General features: G+C 42.3%; 1 long non-coding RNA gene across 2 annotated transcripts in view; it reads left to right on the top strand.

Annotated features, from left to right (window-relative positions):
- Window positions 1-21,120, top strand: part of LOC128345689 (uncharacterized) — a 33,247-nt gene that overhangs the window by 4,202 nt on the left and 7,925 nt on the right. For both annotated transcript variants that reach the window (XR_008316585.1, XR_008316584.1), the window contains one exon: window positions 3,988-4,076. This is a non-coding gene — a long non-coding RNA (uncharacterized LOC128345689). The remainder of the gene's footprint in view (window positions 1-3,987; window positions 4,077-21,120) is intronic.

Here is a 21,120-nt window from a genome sequence, read left to right on the forward strand (position 1 = left end):
TTGTGCCAGTATAGTTGAAGAGAGTTTTCAACATTATATGCACTGAACATTCTATTGCTTATAAAGTCAAACAAATCCACCCAATCCCTCTTAAATTATGCACACATCAACTAAGGAACAAAAGAACCACCACTCCAAATTTGGAGCAAATCTGTTGCAAAATGACTGAGATACAGCAGTGTAGGTTTTTAACTCCTGATAAAAGGTTTCCAAGTTTTTGGTGACCATTTTTTTTAGTAATTACTATTTGAAATCCCCATAATAACAGGGAAAATAACTAAGGGAATGTTAGCTAAGAGAATAACTGAGTCTGGCCACCAAGAATTCTGAAAAAGTTGGGAGGGGCAAATCTTGGCAATTTGTGTCTTCGTGGTTCTGAACATACGTGCTTGATAAAAACAATATATGATCATTCTTGCTCCTTGCATGATTGAAAAACCATTCCTCCCCCCCTCCTTTCCTGGACATTTGTTTTCCCCCTCTGCCCCCTTTCTCTTACCCCCAACAAAGAGGGAAAGCAGAAGCCCTCAGAAAACCTTGGCATAATTACTAGAAAATAAGCCAATCGATTCCACTGGAGCTTTCTTCTGAGTAAACACACATAGGAATCGACCAACAGAGAGTCAAGGCAAGAATTTTCCTTCAGCCCCTCAGCAAAGTATAGAAAGGGAGGAACACCATTTATTTCTCTGTGGCTTATTTCTGAGTAAAAATGTATAGGTTTGGGACCAAGGGCCCCATGCTAAGAAGTTCTGAAGGAGGAACATCAAAGAAATCCTAAAAACCATTCCCACCCAGCACCAAGAAACCATCATTCTGGTATAGACTGCTCTTGAAAATGGAGTTTCCACATCAGAGCCAAACTGGAAGCTTCACTTGGCCATACTTAAGAAATGAAGCCTCCATATTCACAGGCAGTTTGGCTCTTAAGTAGAAACTCCATGTTCAAGGGCAGTCTAAAAGAATAATGCAAAATAGAACCCCAAGTGAAAACTCTCAATTCAAATATATAAATAGCATAAATCCTAAGATACCACAATTTAATCAAATATAAGTGTTAAATTATAACACTTCATTAATATCAAAATATTGATCCCAGCTACTAAATATCCTACCAAATGTTCACACATTTAAAACATACACAAAAAGCATGCATAGATACATAAATAAAGTCTATTTTAAAAGTCCAAAGATTATATTTTTGGGTGTGCCCCGATCCATGCAGTCAAAGTCCACAAATAGACTTTACTCAAGTTCCATAGATATGTCTAAAGCTTCCACTGGAAAATACCAACGAATGCTGGGAGGTGTTTCCAATGATGATTTATAATGGGGCAAAATCCATATGAAAGCAATAGCTGTTCTGAAGAGATGTATCCGTTTCAGCTGCTGTTCAGCCTTCCTCGGTGGCATTATTTAGAAAGTTCTTCAATGCAGTCTATACAATTAAAAATGTTCTTTCAAAAAACATACCTCTGACATCCAGTCTACACCACAATAATAATTTGTTGGCACTGGGTGTGAATGGTTTCTGGGATTTCCTTGCTGTACTACTTTGGAGCTTTCTGGAAGCATGTAGCTGAGTAATGCTGGGCTGGAGTATCCGTGACTTTTCCAGCAGCATTTTGATAACTGAACCCGCAATTCTATGTACACAACTAGAATGAAGTAAACCCCATTAAGGTCAGTGGGACTTGCTTCCATATAATGAGGGAACAGTTAAACAATCCCTGAAAAATGGTCTTGAGAGAGGGGAGAATAATGGAAAGGTCATTTTAAAAAAATGTGAGTGGAAAACAATGTAAAAATCTTATTCTGGATGAAGGGTCTGACCTGGTATGTATCACAGAGACTTCGTTGGGGAGGCTGGTGGCCCAGCTTGGTCCCAGCTTCTCCCTGCAGGAGTACTCTGTGTTGAGGAACAGGTGAGGGGATGCAGGCAGGGAGGTGGAATGGCTGTGGTTTATAAGAACAACTCCCTTTCTGGGATTCCTGTCAAAGTGTCTGACCATAGCACACGTGTGTACTTAAGTTTGGGGACCAGGGATAGAGTGGGACTTCTATTGGTGTACCGATCACCCCACTGCCCAACGGAGTCCATAACTGGGGGGGGGACCCAAACAACAATTATCATTAAAAATAACAACTGTATTGACAACCATATCTGAAACTACAGATTCTCTTCTCAGAAATTTCCCATAAACCTCATAGTTCTCCTGCAGAACTATTTCCTTTAGGATGGTGTTATCAGCAAAATAATGGTAGGCCTTAAGCCAAACTGACTAACACAGTAGAAAAAGAAAAAAATGAAGTAGAGATTTTAAGTGAACACAAATCACCTACTTCTTGTGTCCTTATTCCCTGCTGAACAATCATGAGATGGGATTACACTAGGGGTGTGCGAGCTGGCTTAGTTTGAGCCAGGCTTGACAAGTTTGGAGAGCCAAACTGGACCACCCTCAGCCAGTCTGAGTTCAAAATAAACCAGATCCGGTTCAAACAGAGCCAGCGGCAGCACTCATAGGAACTTTCTTACTCCCGTCCCAATTGCTCTATCTTTGGGGAAGCCACCTGTCCCCCCTTTACTGGTAAGGGGGAATCCTCACCAGGTTCTGCTTTACGAGTAGAGCTCTGAGTAGGGGTGTGCACGAAACCGTGGAGCTGCGGTCCGGCACTGGGGTGGGGGTTCCATTAAGGGCAGGGGGTTTAGTTATCCCTCCTGCTGCTTTCCACCTTTGGCGCCGTATTTTCTGTAGCAATGGGGCGGCAGGATACCTCCCTGCCACCCCTTTCCTCGCTTGACTGCGTGCCTCCTGTAGCAATGGGGCGGCAGGACACCTCCTCAGCTCCTGCGGTCTGACTTGACGGGGTGGGCAGGACAGAGTCGACCAGCACAAGAAAGAGGGCTGTACTCTCTCCAATTACCAAGCAGTCCGCCTTCATCAAAAGCAGTGCACACCAATAAGGACCATGTGGGGTTGATTCTGTCTGTGCCCTGCTTTCCCCCACCCTTGTTTTCTATCCTCACTCTTTTCCTTCTGTCCTGTCTCCCCATTTAATTTAAATAATTAATTGCTAATCAGACACAAGGCGGGCTGCTGCTGCTGCTGTCCCACCACTAACACTCGGCTGCTCCACCCAAGGCAGAAGCCGCCGACCAACTCTCTCCCCACCGCTGCTGGCCAAAAGTTAGTGAGGCACCAAACCGCGCGCTGCCTCATTGAATGCTGCCGCCTCTGCTTCCGACCCCACAGTCCTCCACAAGAGGCTGTGCTGCTGCTTAGATGCAGTGTAACCCTTGCTGGCGACGCTGCTCCACGTGGAGCTACCGCCACCAGCAGAAGCCCTTGGCCGGAGGCCTGCAGGCCCAAAAAGGCCGGCCGCTGGGGCGACCATCGGAGGAGCCGCTCGAGAGAGCTCCTCCTAGCCAGCAAGGGACCAAACCGTGGCACCGGCTCGCTGGATGCTGCCTCGCCACCGCTGCCGTCGCATCGGCTCCACGCATCGGCTCCAGAAGCCCTGGGCCGGAGGCCAGAAAAGGCCTACTGCCAGGGCGATCGTCGGAGGATCCGCTGAAGCGAGCTCCTCCCAGAAAGGAAACCAGCGCTGGACTGTAGCGCGCAGTTAAGATATCCTGCCGCCCCATTGCTACAGAAAATACAGCACCAAAGGTGGAAAGCGGCAGGAGGGGTAGGTAAACCCTCCCCCGCCCTTAATGGAACCCCACCACCCCAATCCATCCAAACCCGAACCGCCCGTCCCCGGACCAGTCCAGAGGCCTGTAGAATAGCCTCCGGACCGGTCCGGGCACATCACTAGCTCTGAGCCCTTTTGAACTAGCTCGGTTTGAACTCGAACAGTGTCTTGTTCGATGGTGCATAAAAGTTGGCTTGAATCCAAACTGACAAAACCAGTTTTGTGCACATTTCTAGATCACATGGCCACTATTACTGAATCCACTAATTTCATTTAATTGTGTTTTTTCAGGTGGGTGTGGGGAGTGTGACTTTATCTTAGTTGAAGGTTTTACAAAGTTTTTGGTGTTCATCATCAGAAAGTTCTGCCTTGTGATTTGGGTAAGTTCTTCCTCATAGTGTCTAATCAGATTTTTGTTTTTTAGAATTCAGTAATCCAAAAATGTTCAGTTTAAGATAAGAGTTAAGATGCTTTACATTTTCACTCATGCTCTAAAAAGAATGGAAATTGCAAGTTAAGGTGCCCATCTTAACTTCTGTGCCATATAATCTGTAAAGATGATAGTTTTAGAAATGAGCTCCATGCACCCACACTTTGCCTTGGTCTTTCAGTTGGGCTGGGGCGGGATGCATCCAGGCAGACATTTAACAGATGCAGTTTCTCTAGTCTCTTCTAGATATGCCCCTGATGAATTTCTGCCTGATGCATCTTAAATTGGATGTTTTCGGATGACTATTACAGTACAGGTAGTCTCTTGAATTACGAATTATTACGATTATTGCAGTTCAGACATTAAGAAAGAAGATTCCAGAGCCTTTGCTTTAAAAATAGCATTTCAAGATTTGTGGACACGATAACAATAGTTAAAACATAGACCACCCAAAGTTCCATGATAATGAGACTGATATTTACAATCCCACACCAAGTATGAAATACACATTTAAAACTGGAGGAATCAAATCATTTCATATTTTCGAAGGTAAATATGAAAGACTTGTTAGGTTAGAAGATTCTACATAATGCTCAATCCAGAATCCTCAAATCTAGCAAATGTTTTAGTAGATGCACTAAAGAGATGCACTAGCAGTACAGGTGGCCCTTGTTGCCCGCAGTTTCAACAACCATGGTTTCGTGTATCCGCGGACAGATCTTAGAGACCCAGTTTCTTTATCCATGGTATAAGAAAAGACTAAAATTTGTCTATTTGTGGATTTGAGTGGCCAGAAATGATTTCCAATGCCATTTTTGGCTGCCATTTTATAGTGCAGAGCCATTTTGTGGCTCTTTAAAAAAAAATCCCCATTATTTTGTGTGGAAAATCAGAGGAATTTGGGGTTTGGGGCATCATTGCTGGAGACCTGGATAGCAAGGTCTACTTCATTTCACTTATTTCTGCCTCCTCCCCACTTTTCTTTTCTTTTCTTTTCTTTTCTTTTTTTGCCCTTTTTGTGTCTGTAGAAACCTAACTCCTAGATGGGGTAAGGTTTCATTATTCACAGTTTCCATATTCACACCTATAGGTGAAAAGAGAATACCTGAGAATAATGAGTGTTACCTGTATGCCTAATCCAGAATAACTGGGTGATCGTCTCTGCAGGAGGGAGACTATACAGTACTCTTGAATCTATAAATATAAAGCTTTTTATCTATACATATCTGAATACTTCTCCATAATTAGAACTTAATCTGATGTCACGTTCAGCTTGATTAAAGAGACCGAGGATATTAAAGATAGTGCATGTTTCATGTTATAAAAAACATTTTACTCTAATGTTGCATCTGCCTTGTCACCGTGCTTATTCCTTCCCCAGGAGGTACTTCATTGAACATAATTAACACACTGCAATCTTAACATGATAAGTTATAACTTGTTCATTTTGTATAGCATAAATAATGCTATGTTTGCTTAAATCTAATTCATGTCATGTAGTTTAATGGATAGAATCAATTCAAGATAGTACAATAAAAAAGGATCTAAATTTCCAGCAGTTATCTAATTTTCAATCATTGATCTTCATACACCTCAGAATATTTATCACAGCAACAAGGACATGACTAAGTTAATATTTCAAGCACAAATACACAAGCACTATTTTAAAATTAAAACTAATGTTGTTTGTTTTACAATATGGCAATATCTTTCACGTATACCAAGTGATGGATTATCTTGCAGGAGACATAGCGAGATACGTTGGAGGAATTCTACCTTGGCAATTACCTTATGGCATCCCTGTAATTAGGTTTTAGGCTCAGATCTTTCATACGCTGGATGTATTAAATGAGGAATGAGCAGAATTTTTAAAATTCTATGATTACTTCCTGCCCTGCTGTGCAAATAAAGATATGTTGTGAACTCCTAGAAACACACTCAACATGGCAAGTGTCTTAAAAAGGAAATACTAACAGCATTTATTTCCAGAGTGGCATAGATGACAAAGGAAATATAGGAAATGTTTTACTGTGCATGCAGGGCTTCCCGTGGAGGAGGAGTGGGGTGGTGGTGGATTTAAACATATCTAGTAGAAAGGCGCATTGACATAAAGAGGAGTGATGCACAATATAATTACATAGGGGGACCAATGTCATTCCAGGAAAAAAGAAGAGGAAGCAGAATACAACCCACCATTATCTATATTACATTATATTACTTCAGTCTGCAGAAACAGAGTCTGTCCAGTTTTCAAAATAAAATTTGAAACAATGTAATTAAACAATGTAATTAAAGATAAGATTTCTTGTATGGTCTCCCTAGACATAATCCAATTCCATCAAAAAGGGGGACCAATTTTGAGTGAATACACCCACAGAATATATCCTCTCTCCCACCACCCCACCCCCGTGGTATTTATACACTGTGATCTTATTCATTAGCATTATATGTCAAAGGTAGTATAGCCATAACAAACTAGGTGGAGCCTGCTATTGTTTCCATGCTTTAGCTAATAAAATTCTAGCAATAAAGAGTACTAAAGTTTAGCATTCTTTTTCAATACAGCTATTTAAATATCCCCAAAATCAAGATTAGGGTCCAAAGGAGGAAATAAACTGATAATTAAATTGATACAAGAGAAAGTTGGTCTGGAAAATATCATATCAAGAGGACAACCCCACCATATATGAGAAAATGTATGGTATCTCTAACATCGATCTGAAACAATGACAAAAAAAACTCCTGTAGCCTGAGGTTTAATGCTATTTACTGCCTGATCATAAACACATGACACACCAATGTATCCACCCAACACTATGCAAACACACAAAAACATGCAAACGTGTGCCTCTCATTTTTAAGAGAGCACCTTCTTTGTCATGAACCCTGCCGCCTGTTACAATTTTCTGGAGAGGTCCGGTTACAGTTGCTGCCGGCTCATCTGGTTGTGATCTGGGACCGGGCTTTCTCTGTGGTTGCCCCAGGGCTTTGGAATATGCTCCCCGCTGAAATAAGAGCATCTTCTTTTTTGTTTGTTTTCAAGAAGACCTTCAAGACTCACCTGTTCTCTCATGCTTTTACTTAGAATTAATTTTAATAATTTGTTTTAATAACTGATTTATGCTATTGTTTTTATTGTGTTCTGTGGATTTTAATCTGTGACTTTTTATATTGTTTTAAATTTTGTATACTGCCTAGAGATGTATATATCAGGTGGTATAAAAATGGTGGGGGGGACCATAAATGCAGTGTAGTGTATGCTAAGTGCCCCTCCTTTATGTTAATATAGAAACTTACTTAATGCAGATCATAACATTTCACAGTATCCTAAAATGTGATGAATAGCACTATAGATAAAGTGATAATGACTGCTTACTCATGGCATAATTAAAAAAAAAATCTACAGAGATATCTCCCAACCCAAAACGTCAAGACAGCAGTTATAATTCAACTGCAATTGAACTCACTTATAGTTCTCTCATTAAGCAGTATTATCTCTAATTCTAATATGCTAATAAAATGAAGTATACATTTTAATGCTGATCATTGCAGAAGCTTCTAAGATTTGGCTGAACCTAAGCTCACCCTTCTACTACTTCTTTCTGCTGATGCTTAGGTGTTATTTGTGCAACTCCTATTGGTTTACTTTCCATAATCTTCATAAGCAATCTGTTGATGACTGCTATGTAGTTTTGTTCATAACCTAATAAAAGCAGCAATTCAGAATTTGATGAGACTTCACCTGCCTGATAATGAAGAGATAAATAGATCAACTTTAAAGCACTCTTATCTTGGTGTATCTATCAAAACTTGCTAACATCACTTTTTGGCAGGGGAAATAGCGAAAAGCATGCTCTTATGGCTCTGAATTGGAGATATTGGGTTAAACAGAGATCAAAATCTAGAATAGGGATGTGCAAATCTAGTCAGTTTTGAATCGATTTGACTCAAATCTGGGTGATTTGAATGACTGGAATTTGAATTGAATCACCCCTTAAAAGGGCAATTAGATTACAATACAAATTGAATTTTCAAAATTTGATTTGAGGGTTGTTTGGCACCTTTTAAAAACCATTCACCCCCACTCCTCCTGAAAAGAGGCATCAAAACAGGCTCAAATAGATTCAAATTCAATTCAAATTTGAAACAAATTTTTGAAAAATTCAATTTGTGCACATCCCTAGCCTAATACACTATTGGCACTATATTATACTTGTAATTGTTACTGATGGCATCAATAGTGTAGAGCCCCGGTTGGTTACGTACTGGTATAATGCCAGAATAGATCCCTTTTAAAATCATTTGTATGTGTAGGTAACTCTGGTCCACATCAAGCTAGAGTTAAACTACCCCTCCAAGCTGAATAGATGTGTACTGGAGAGTTCTATATAGTTCAACAGGTTGCAGACTCTAGTTGAAGTTGCTCCCATACTCTAGTTGAAGTTGCTCCCATGAAAAACATTACCTTATTTTGTTTGTCATAGTGCTTTGGCAAATTTTGTGAGGAAGCACAAATTTTGTAAAGAGGAGAGTGGTCTTGCGGTAGCAAACATGTCTTGTCCCCTTAGCTAAGCAGGGTCCACCCTGGCTGCATATGAATGGGAGACTTGATGTGTGAGCACTGTAAGATATTCCCCTCAGGGGATGGAGCCACTCTGGGAAGAGGAGAAGGTTTCAATTTCCCTCCCTGGCATCTCCAAGATACAGCTGAGAGACATTCATCTCATCTCCAAGATACAGCTGAGGGAGAGGAGAGCTGGTCTTGTGGTAGCAAGCATGACTTGTCCCCTTAGCTAAGCAGGGTCTGCCCTGGTTGCATCTGAATGGGAGACTTGATGTGTGAGCACTGAAAGATATTCCCCTCAGGGGATGGAGCCGCTCTGGGAAGAGCAGAAGGTTTCAAGTTCCTTCCTTGGCTTCTCCAAGATAGGGCTGAGAGAGATTCCTGCCTGCAACCTTGGAGAAGCTGCTGCCAGTCTGTGAAGACAATACTGAGCTAGATATTAGACCAATGTCTGACTCAGTATATGGCATCTTCCTATGTCCTATATCCCTTCCTATGTTCCTATGTTCTATGTCCCTAGATTCCTGCCTGCAACCTTGGAGAAGCTGCTGCCAGTCTGTGTAGACAATACTGAGCTAGATGGACCTATGGTCTGACTCAGTATATGGCAGCTTCCTATGTTCCTATGAAGCTGTTGCATAATACTTTCATTATTTTTTGCTTTATTTAAACATATTTAAAATATATAAATTGAGGGAAGGAACCATTGGTTTCAGAGTTATAGCACTTGTTTTTCATAAATAAGGTGGAATATCCAAGTGTAAGCTGTATATCGTCTTGCCGTCCCGGTCAGCATAATACCAGAAGTGGCCCACATGGGTATGTGTGCGTGACGTGCATCCATGGGCCACTTCTGGTATTACACTGAGAAGGTATACAGCTGCCCTGGACCAGCGGTATTTGAAGCAGTGCCGGAGGGGAAGCACAGTGGGGCAGGTAAGGACACCCTCCCCACGCCTTAAAGGAGCCTCCTTCCCTATGTTTGAATAGCAATAGCAATAGCACTTACATTTATATACCGCTCTATAGCCGGAGCTCTCTAAGACATGATGATTACAATGATTTTAGCATATTGCCCCCAACATTCTGGGTACTCATTTTACCGACCTTGGAAGGATGGAAGGCTGAGTCAACCTTGAGCCCCTGGTCAGGATCGAACTTGTAACCTTCTGGTTACAGGGCAGCAGTTTTACCACTGCGCCACCAGGGGCTCAGTTCAATCGCCAGTTCGTGCACATCACTGCTCAGCATGCCTTCTCTCTCTCTCTCCTATGCAAACATCACACACTCCCCAAACTATGATCAGGAGCCAGAAACTTGCAAATGAGTCAGGAAGGCTTATTTGCAAACTGTGCAAACTGCACAGCCAGTTTGTTTGCCAGCCAGTGGGCCCCCTTTCCTTATGGGACCGGGGATAGTTGTTCGTTTACACATACTCCCCAACATCGGTGCTGTCCCAGTAGAGGTGTGTGATCAGATCCGAGTTATCCCATGAAAGAGTAATGGACTTTTTCTGACTGTCCAGTCAGTCACCTTCTCTTCCTTTATTTATTTATGTGTGTGTTGTTTTTTTGCCTCAATGGCTCATCTGTAAATCTCATAAAAACTTGTGAAACAGCAGCATAAAACCAATAAATTAACTTTAACAGCATTAAAGGCAAGATAGCAAAACAGCAACCACAAAACTCCTTATTGATCTAGGTCTTTCACATACTCCACAACAAAATAATCAGTAGAATATGTCCCCTGCAATTTTCACGAATTAACAACCAGGCAGCAGTGCATCCTGAACCAGCTGAAATTTCTGAACAGTTTTCAAAGGCAACCCAATGTAAATCATATTACAGTAATCTAATTGAAAGGTCACCATGACATGTTACTCAGAAGTACAACAGTGTAAAGCCAATTATGATTATGAATCCTATGAATTTTTCATCCATTCACACTGACCTGAGTCATTGATGATACACTTCACCCTGCCCCTGGTAGCAAATCTCTAAGTCAAAGAGAAATACAATCCGGACAAGTGGGGAAATGAAATCAAAGTTACTATATTTGCATAATTTATTCCCAAATGTATTTCTTTTATAAAGGAGCACCTTGTCTTTTCTGTTTCACAAAGAAGATGATTCCCAGTTTTAGTATGTCTCTTTGAAAGCACACATTCATTATGGACAAATCCTTCTCCTTTGAAAATTAATGCTTTCATATTCTTGCAGCACCTCATTCAACTTGAAGGTGTATGAGAGATATTGTTTACATATGACATTACTTCAAAAGCCTTAAGCCCTCTTCATAGTCACTCATTACTACATTAGTCAGAGGATGAGAAAGAGAGAAATGCAACACAGGATTACTTCTTTGTGCTTCAAATTGTTTATGATCTCTTGACATTGCTGGAACATGATCAATCTTCTCTTCTTCCTAAAGTTAAATGAGATGCATTTTTAAAGTAAAACAAACAGCAGCAGTAAGAACACTTTAATCTTAATTGCCAATTTGTGAATAATATAGCAGCTTTTTCTTGCTGATAACTGTACGAGCTAAATCTATATAAACAAAGTGACCCCTAAAAATTCAAATGCACTTTACATGTTTACATTACATTTCAGTTAGTTTTGCATGAGCATATTGGATTTCTGTTACTCTGGATATATTCCATTGTACCATAGGAATCTATATTAAAAAATAAACTGCTTAAGGGATCCTTATGTGTTTAGTCAATGACTTCTTTATTCCTTTTTGCATTGGTTTAATGAGAAGATTACAGCATATTTTAAACAAATCTACAGATATTGCTGAGTTTAGTGTCTGCAGGATACACTCTGAATCATAACAGTGTGGAATTATTACCTTTTAACTAGATTGAGATCAGCCTGCTGCAACACAACTGCAAGTGATGGGCTTTGATGACCATGACAAAACATTAATGTTCTGCTTTCATTTTGTTATTCTCAATTACAGAAGTTTTTGTATGCTAGCTTTATCAAATTCCATTTGTCATAGGTCCACTGTTGCTTTTAGCTGAACTTAGATATTCTCCTCAGGGCACAGGCTCAAACCTATGTGTGTGAACTTCAAAGCAGACCACCATTTTAACTGAGCTAAGGTTTATTTGCACAACAAGAATAATCAAACATGGGTAGGTCAATGAAAAGTGCTTGTGTATATGAATGTTTCCACCAAGGGGACAGATGCAAATCCAGTGAGCTACTTTTCAGATATATTTAACCAGAACTGAGGTTTATTTGACAAAAGGAAGGGGAGTGAGGGGAAAGATATGATAAAAATGATTCCAGCAAAGATATACTTTTTAAAAATCCATAGCCCACATAAATCCTTAGAGTGCAACAACTCAGTTGGGTCAGACCTGACCCTCACTCCACTCTTCTCCTGAAGAGAGCTGAGGTTGTATCCCTGCCAAGCTTCTTTATCTGCTTGTCTTGTCTCTTCACTCTGATCTTCTCAATCCAGGATTTGGCTGCTTTCTTCTCATTCCCTGTTCTTGTTTCCAGTCCAGAACTTTCCTCAGAATATCTCTCCTCGGAGATCCACACTACAGTAGCCCCAAGGGTAGGAAAAAAACCCAACTGTATTTGTGCTTCTACAGAGGGCTACACTCCTAGGGTTACATCTGTTACCTAGTATCTCACTTATGACAATTCTACCCAGCCCTCTTCCACACCATCCAAAATCCCATCTGAACTAGCTGATAAAAGGCCAGTGCCAATAATGCTCCTCTTCCATGATTAAAAGGGGGACACACTAAGAGTGTGCATCCCTTTATCACATCCAAATGGCCTCTCCACTCAAGACATGACCCAAATACTAGATTAATGTTCCCTTTTTAATTGTGTGAAGGGGGGAGTATTGCTAGAACCAGCTCCAGTTCTCACTGCCATCTCTATCCTAATGTCCAGTTATCCCAGCATCTTTCCTTTCTCCCACTAAGTTCAACATTCTGGCCTCCAAACAAGTGTCCCCTCCCAACCAGACATGACTCAGGCATAGTTTATATTGATGGTAAAGGAAAAGCACGTATGAGTGTTTTTCCTTTTGAGTTATATAGAACAGTTATTATTGATCATTGACTATCTAATTATAATTAAAACCAGAAGTGCAACACACAGTAGTAGTAGTAGTAGTAGTAGTAGTAGTAAATATTGTTCTTTATTAGTTATTTGAATAGCTGTTTGAATATCTGTCAACATGCGGATGCACGTGGGGTACTTCTGGTCACTTCTGGACTGAGGAGTGAATGGGGCAGCAGAGAGGTATGCTGGCATCTCACCAGACCAGTTTTTAAGAGAGCGCCAGTGGGGGAAACATGGGTGGGGGGTAAGTGCACCCTCCCCCACCCTTAAATGTGCCCACCCATCTTCAAACCGGCTGAACCTCCGGCTGTTCGAACCTGTTTGAATGCCCATAAAAGGGCCTCTGAATGAGTTCGTGCACATCCCTATTCCACAGTAGACTCTGCAGTAACTGTGGAATCCAGCTTGGCCAGAATATGAGAGATTTTATCCACAAAAAAGTCATTAAGAACATCACAGCAAGGAACGGTGTGATGGTTCCAAGTTTAAATTGAAGGGGGAGGGGGTACATACTAGCCCCCTCAACACCCTAGACAACTCAGCTGGACATAAATTTGTGTAAGCAATGTAGGCAGAAAAGAACCGCTTCTTTGCTGCTCACACTGCCATAGCCTAGCTCTTCAAATGTGCTCTGAGTTACTCATTCATTCATTCATTCATTCGATTTCTATACCACCCTTCCAAAAATAGCTCAGGGCAGTTTACACAGAGGAATAATAAATAAATGAGATGAACCTCTGTCCCCAAAAGGCTCACAATCTAAAAAGAAACATCAGATAGACACCAGCAACAGTCACTGGAGGTACTGTGCTGGGGGTGGATAGGGCCAGTTACTCTCCCCCTGCTAAATAAAGAGAATCACCACGTTAAAAGGGACCTCTTTGCCAAGTTAGCAGGGGTTGCACCGAGTCTTCTTCCACTTGTGCTCTAGTCATCTACCTCGCCGCTTCAGCTCCCGTAGTTCATCTGAATACCATGAGGCTGTCTTTATAGCCGGTCAGAGAGGGCAGTTAGGAGAGATGGAGTCTTCTGCTCTTCTTCCCCTGAAGCTCCTGTAGCCCTTTTTCAAGCATCCTACCTGGCCCTGTGGCATGTAGGGCTACAGTAAGACCTTGATCCCCACCCCCATTTTCACCACAGTGCTACAGCAAGTTGAGTTCATCAGCTGCAGCAGCAAAAGTTTTAAAGAGTTTTAAATGATTAATTGTTTTAAACTTTTAAATTGTTGCCCTCATTTTCAGGGCTTTTAGCTGTTTTATTGGTTTTATTGTGTTTTAATAGTTTGATTTTAATTGTTAATTTGTTTTTAACTGTTTTTATCATGTTGTGAACTGCCCTGAGCCATATCAGAAGGGCGATATATAAATCTAATAAATAAATAAATAAATAAATAAATAAATAAATAAATAAAAGTACTGCCCTCTACCAAGTCCTGAGTGTTACAGGGAACACTCTACCAGTAGAATTCCCAGAAGTTGTTGACAACAACTCCCATCATCCTCAGTTGCAATTACCTTTGGCTGGGGATTATGGAAGTTGTGGTCAGTGATATCTGGGAACACTGCCCTCTACCAAGTTCTGCCCTAAACGGTCACCTAGGGATTCTTCATGTTAAGGCTGGTCCTGACCTGTATCTTCCCTTAGAAGAAGGAAACATATATACATAAGTTGTTGTAGCATTTGAGGTGACAGTCCTGGCTGGGGCTATTGTCTTCTTCATTAGTGTGTTTCAAAGACCTTGGCTCATGTGGGCATGTCTGAGATATAGAAGAGAGGTTGATAATATGTATAACTGATTTAAAACACCCCTGGCTGTAACCCAAATGTTTTTAGAGCCAAGAAATCCATGATATAGAGCTCAATTCATTGGTTGCCCTAATCTAGGGTTAAAGGCTAATATTTTAACATTTCTGAACCATGAAATAAACAAATATAAACACTGGGGGGAAGGTAAGTTGCACAAGCATAACAGGTTGGATTGGTGCATGGATCACGATTCGACATGTGATTTGGAACACATCACCTGCACCTTTAACACAAAAGAGAGCAGGTGCATATCGGCTCCTCCTCCATCCATCCCCCGCTTCCTGAATCGGCGGCACTTCTCACAGCTATCTTCATGTGCCAGCGGTGCCCTCCCAAAGCTGCCCCTGAGTGCTGCCTGCACACACATAGCCTCTGTGAATGCACAGTGGCCATTTGTGTGGTCAGCAACCATGTGGCAAGCATGTGTAGAGGCCATGTGCGTGCCGGTGACAACCTCACTGCACTGTATAAGACCCCTCTGAATTATTCATAGCTAAGTATTGCAAAGAATCTTCCATCATCTTGTTTGGTTGTTTTTTAAACTCAAAAGCAGCATCAAAGGCTGTGACTGGGCGTGGTAAAGCAGTAGTGATTACACGAATTATTTTCCTCCTATGTTCCATTTGAAATCCCCCCCCCCATCTCAGCTACATTCTCTCCGATGTATCTTTTCCATCTAGACAGAAAATAAGCTATTTTGAGTGGGCAAAGGGTGAGACAGGGTGGGCAAAGGGTGGGTTCATCAACCCCATCTCCCGCTGTTTCTCCATCGAAACGGGCAGTTTTCCATAATGAGGGGGATTGTCAGGAGATTGTTCATGGATTGGCTAGTTTGGACCTAAAGCTGTATTGGCTAGTTTCGACCTAAACACTGAGTGAAAACTAGACATTCTTAAAAGGAATCTCCTGGGCTGACTAGTGTATTAACACCTGGTAAAAATCATATTTAAAAAAATTTGTTGAAGAAATTTATTTGTATATGTACTATGTTTATATCCTTCCTCCAAGGTATACATGGTTATGTTTATAGTCACAACAACCCTGTGAGGTAGGTTAGGCTGAGGGATAAGTGACTGGCCCAGAGCAACTCAGTGAATTTCATGACTGAATGGAGATTTGAACTCAGGTCTCCTAGTCCTAGTCTAACACTTTAAACCAAGATTGTCAAATTGCAGCCCTTCAGATGTTGTTGGCCTACAACTCCCATCCTCCTCCCATAATTCCCAGTCATAGTAGGCAGTAACCCAGGCTGATGCGGGTTGTAGGCCAACAACAGCTGGAGGGGCATAGTTTGACACCCATGCTTTAACCATTTGGACATGTCTGCGTTTGTGACTATTGGACACAGCTCACTAGTCTCATACTGTAGAGTCTACATTACCACTGGGGAATTGCCAGGGACCCCTGCTTTTGCTGTCTCAAGTGAGGAGGGAAGGATGTTGATCAAGTCTCTTCAGGGATGCCATAAATCTCTGTGCATGATGAGTGGTCACAAGTTGGACAGGCCTGAGCTAATTAATTTAATACCTGAAAGCTCCTAAGTTATGATGACTACAGTCCTCAAACCATAAGAAGTTTATTGATTTCCCCAGTCTCTGGTCCATATTTCCATGTGTTTATGCTTGAGTAGGAACAAGTTCATTGACATTGTTTTATATAGTATTTGACTGCTCCGCATACCTCACAGTGAAGTATGTAGCTATAGAACTTTCAAAACTTTCAGTGAAACATCTTTTTCTCCACTTTATGTACATTACCTGACCTGGCTCCTTCTCAAGTAGTGTGCACCACACTGACATTGAGAAGTAAATAAATTGATGGATGGATGTTTCTTGTAAACACAGGGCTTATCCTTGGAACACATCACAGGTTTTGTTGCTCTTTGATTCAGAATAGGATTATCTTAACATTATTTAGAGAGAATGTTCTTCCAAGTTTATTCTCAAGTGGCATTCAGGAACACAGATGAGAACTTTTGAATTCAATAAAAAATATGTTTCAAGAGGGCCCTCCCACTCATAAAGGAAAGATTATGAAATTATTCGCAACCACATGGATCAGTCAATGATGCTTCTGACAGGTTTGTTAACCTCAGCCATAGTGCTGAGGTTAACCTAGTGCTGAGGTTAACAAGAGATATTTTCTCAGTGATCTCATACTGTGGCTAATGGGACCAGGAAGAATTATGTATTTGTCATCAGATGCAGCAAATTGCCATGTTTCCTCCTTCGAAGTGTCATTGACCGTAAGGATTTTATGCATTGAAAGACCAGAAGACTTGTTTCCCAACACATCATTTGCTTGTTCATGAGCATACAAGTCAGTGGTGCAAATCCCCAGTGATGATCCCTCACAAACTATTTCTTGGCAATGCTGTGATATTAAAGAGAGATCTTTTTGCTGCATTGTCACTATAAACAGAAGGCCCATTTGCATGTAATGCCAAACTACAGTTAAATGGGGCTGAGGTTGGAATCCCTGTACGTCTGAATGTGTGAAACTGTGGTTTTGTGCCAAAAGCGACCTGTGGTTTCCTTTGCCAAATTCCAGTTTGAACTTTTGGTTTGTAGTGAGATTCGTCACTCAAACCTGAGGTTTGGGAGCAGCAGTGTTATGTCCAAACACAGATGCCACCCTAACTGCAGTTTTGTGCTGTTTCTGGAACTGAAATCATAGAGACGGTGGCTCAGACGACCCAGGGGCATGCCTGCTCCATGCCTGCCATGTTTCTCTATAGTCGCCTTTCCGAGAACTTGCCACACCACCTGTTTCCGAGCTACTGAAGCCATTACCCAGTAACATGGACTCTGCCACATCCCATCCCACACTTCTAAGCCTGTCAAATGGAACAGTCACATGGGGGGATGCCTGCTTCCCACTGTGTACCTTGTTCTCCCACTTCTGGCAATCAAAAGAGAAAGGGGATGGGATGGGAAGAAGGGCACTATATGTTTTGATCTCCTTAAATGAACCAATACAGAAGTATGCTCACAAGCAGATACAGTCGCAGTGGAACCATAAACTGGGCAACCCCCTTAGACTGCAGCAAAGATAACATATGGCAGGGCAGCAATACCCAGGCTTGGGCTTAAAAGGCAGCCCCATCCAGAAATTATTTAATGGCTCAGCTCTATTTTTATTAGCCTACTTTCCAGTAGGAGTGTGCACGGACCGGTCCGGGGCCATACAAAAGGCCTCCGGACCGGTCCAGAATTCGACCGGTCCAGCAGTTCGGCGGGGAGGGGGAGTGTAGCTTTAAGGCTGGGGGGGTAGTACTTACCCCCCCCCGCCACCGCTCTTCCCCCTCCAGCGCTGGACTTTTCTAAAATGTTTTTGGGGCGGCAGAGTTCCTCCCTGCCTCCCCTGCCACCGTCATTGTCTTCCAAGTTTACAAGCAGTAAAAGCTGGCACCACGCATGCATCCGTCGCGGCACACGCGCGCCCGTTGCCGCCGCCGGCACACACGCCACAGACATCACAATGATGTATGTGGTGTGCGCGCTGCGATGGGCGTGTGCTGCAACGGGCGCATGTGTGGTGCCAGCTTTTACTGCTTGCAAACTTGGAAGACAACGACGGGGGCAGGGGCGGCAGGGAAGAACTCTGCCACTCAAGAATGTTTTAGGAAAGTCCAGCACCGGAGGGGGAAGAGCGGCGGGGGCGGTAAGTACTACCCCCCCCGCCCTTAAAGCCACACTCCCCCAAGTGCCGGACCACGCCTCCGTGGTTCCGTGCACATCCCTACTTTCCAGTAGGCTTATGAGATCACCCGGCATTCTGTGTGTGTGTCCGTGTGTCCCCAGCTATCAGCTTCTCAATGCCTGGAACAATATGAATCAAACTGGATACAGTTGTAGGGACACTAAGGGACACCTCAATGGCGTAGTTTGTGATGATGTCATCCACCCCGATCCAAGATGGTGGATGCATAAACATTTGAGGCACAAGTGGGCTAACTTGTGAACCGCTTAACCAATTTGAACCAAATTTGGTACAGCTGCAGGGACATATAGGGATGCCCAAACGGTGTGGTGTGTGATGATGTCATCCACTCCAGTTCAAGATAGTGGCTACGTGAACATCTTAGGTGCAAGCAGGCTAATTTGTGGACTGCCTTATCCATTTGAACCAAATTGGGTACAGTTGCAGTGAGTGACACACAGGGACACATCAATGGCATAGTTTGTGATGATGTCATCCACACCAATTCAAGATGGTGGACGCGTAAACTTTTGAAGCGCAAGTGGGCTAACTTGTGAATCACTTAACTGATTTGAACCAAATTTGCTACCACTGTAGAGACACATAGGGATGCCCTAATGGCATGCTGTGTGATGATGTCATTCACGCCAGTTCAAGATGGCGGCCGTATGAACATCTGAGGCGCAAGCAGGCTAATTTGTTGACTGTCTAACCTATTTAACCCAAATTGCATACAGTTGCAATGAGTGACACACAGAGATGCCTCAGTGGCATAGCTTGTGATGATGTCGTCTATGCCGATTCAAGATGGCAGACGTGTAAACTTTTGAGGTGCAAGTGGGCTAACTAATGAACCGCTTGATCGATTTGAACCAAACTTGCTGCAGCTGTAGGGACACCTCAATGGCATAGTTTGTGATGATGTCATCTACCCCAATCCAAGATGGTGGGTGCATGAATGTTTTGGGCACAAGTGGGCTAGCTTTTGGACTGTCTAACTGATTTGAAACATCAGTATAATTGCCAATTCAATAGAACAGAAAAACCCTGTCCACATATTGTCTGTTTGTCTGCCTACCTACCTACCATATTTTTATACTGTCTGATATATACATCTCTAAGAAGTGTACAGAATTTGCAACAATATAAAAACAATATAAAGAAGGTAAAAACAGATTAAAATTCCATGACACAATAAAAACAATCCCATTAAAAATTATGAAAAAACAAATTTTTAAAGTTAATTCCACTTAAAAGCCTGAGAGAACAATTATGTCTTGTGGCTCTTCCTGAAAACAGAGGAGATCCTCTTATTTCAGTGGGGAGCATATTCCAAAGCTCCGGGGTAGCCACAGAAAAAGCCCAGTCCTGAATTGCCACCAAATGAACTTGCGGCAACCTTAACTGGACCTCTCCAGAAGATTGTAATAGGTGGAAAGGTTCATGACAACAAAGGTGCTCCCTTAAATACCCTGGGCCCAAGCTGTTAAGAACCTTATAGCTAATAACCAGCACTTCGTATTTTGTCTGGAAACATATGGGCAGTCAATACAGTTCTTTTAAAATTGGTGTTATGTGGTTCCTTCAGGTTGTCCCAGAGACCAATCTGGCTGCCGCATTCTGCACCAATTGTAGTACGTGCAAAGTCAGCCCCACATAGAGTGCATTACAGTAGTCAAGCCTGAAGGTTACCAGCATACGTACCACTGTTTTAAAGTCATTTTCCTCAAGAAACGGACATAGCCGATGTATCAGCCAAAGCTGATAAAAAGCGCTCCTGGCCATTGTCTCAACCTGAGAAACTGGGGAAAGTTTGAGATCCTTGAGCACTCCCAAGCTACGTTTCTGATCTTCTAGGAGGAGTGTAACCCCATCCAGAACAGGCAGATCTAAACCATGTCTCAGGTCCCAACCACCCACAGTCAGTATATCAGTCTTATTTGGATTCAACTTCAGTTTGTTATCCCTCATCCAGCCCATTACCATCTCCATGCAGGCATTTAGGAAATGCTATCTATTATATTGGGGCTGTTCTAATGATAGAATATGAGGGTGGGTGGGTGGGGAGGAAGCCTTGCAAAGCTTATTGTCCCCTGCAGGCGATCATCCTGTGGTGCTGGGCATGCAGACTGTGTGCCCAGACACTCAGCCACTGCCCCTGACAGCACGGAGGTGCAGGAGCCGGGATGTGTCATACTGGCCCCCAGATATCCCACAATGCACTATGCAAGTACACGGTGTATTGTGGGGATCCCCTGGCAATGGCTGGGAGCCTGATCCTGTTAAGCTGAATTAAGGGTGTCCTCATGCCCTCCATAGGCGGTGGACTCCATGGGCGATTTTGCTGCCTTGGTATCGCTGGGATCCGCATGGATCCCTGCAGTTCTGACGGGCAACCAAGCCCAGTCTTGGCTGCTCATGAGAACAGCCTCATTATGTTCAAATACATGTGCTTATACTGAACTGAACATATTATGTTCAATTCAAGTTATATTCAATATATGTACAGTTTGTGTGCTTTGTACACAGAACTGTGTCCAAGTTCAATTATTTACACATATGGTCAGTGCACAGATAATAGTACAGTTCCTATTTGTATTTAATGGGGACTATACTATACTCAGGTGCATTTTTAAAATGAACTCATGTACAAAAAAATGCCTGTATGTACATGCAACATATGTTTGAATAGGGCTAGAGTGTTGTTCATTTTGTTATTTTAACAACTGACATTTTCCAAGCTTAATTATTTATCGTCCATGTCCCAAATCTAGATATATTTGAAGGCTGCGGTTGAGCTCTGCTTGAATCTCTTTCCTGTTCTCTCC

This window comes from Hemicordylus capensis, chromosome 2, assembly GCF_027244095.1.
Source record: "Hemicordylus capensis ecotype Gifberg chromosome 2, rHemCap1.1.pri, whole genome shotgun sequence".
NCBI classification, from domain to species: Eukaryota; Metazoa; Chordata; class Lepidosauria; order Squamata; family Cordylidae; genus Hemicordylus; species Hemicordylus capensis.